Source organism: Pteropus alecto, unplaced genomic scaffold, assembly GCF_000325575.1.
Source record: "Pteropus alecto unplaced genomic scaffold, ASM32557v1 scaffold8, whole genome shotgun sequence".
Taxonomy (NCBI): Eukaryota; Metazoa; Chordata; class Mammalia; order Chiroptera; family Pteropodidae; genus Pteropus; species Pteropus alecto.
In genome coordinates, this window is record NW_006494609.1 from 18,072,652 (window position 1) to 18,073,208 (window position 557).

At 38.1% G+C, this 557-nt stretch overlaps 1 pseudogene; it reads left to right on the forward strand.

Moving 5' to 3' along the window:
* The first annotated feature begins 208 nt into the window (after positions 1–208).
* LOC112473810 lies at positions 209–327 on the forward strand (annotated as a pseudogene).
* Positions 328–557: the final 230 nt, after the last annotated feature.

Genomic DNA, 557 nt, shown 5'->3' on the forward strand with positions numbered 1-557 from the left:
ATCCCACCCACAACAATGGGTAAAACTGAAAATATATCCCAATTCTTTGTCCTACTTTCGTTTGCTTAAGAATTTCTCCCCTACCCTGATGTCATAAAGATGTTTTGTTATATTTAATGCAGAAATATTAAAGGGAGGAGTAGGCACTGAATATGGTAAATTTTATTGTTCTGTAAATAGACAATGACTTTTTAAAAGTATGCTTTTAGTCTACGGCCTTGCTACCCTGAACGTGCCTGGTTCCATCTGATCTCGGAAGCTAAGCAAGGTCAGGCCTGGTTAGTACTTAAATGGAAGGCCACCTAGGAAGACCAGGTGCTGTAGCTGTAAACAATAAAAAAAATAAGGGATTGTAAGCTGACAAGGTCCTTGCAATCTGTGAGGTCAACCAAGGTATGCCTCAACTAAGAATAAATAAATAAATAAAATAAAAATAAAAAGTATACTTTTAACAACCTAGGAATAAATGTCCAAACAATAATGGCACAGTCGTGGGGCAGCAGGTTAAGAGCAACATAGTGCGTGACTGCAAAGTTCTTGTCTTGGTTGGAGTGAGC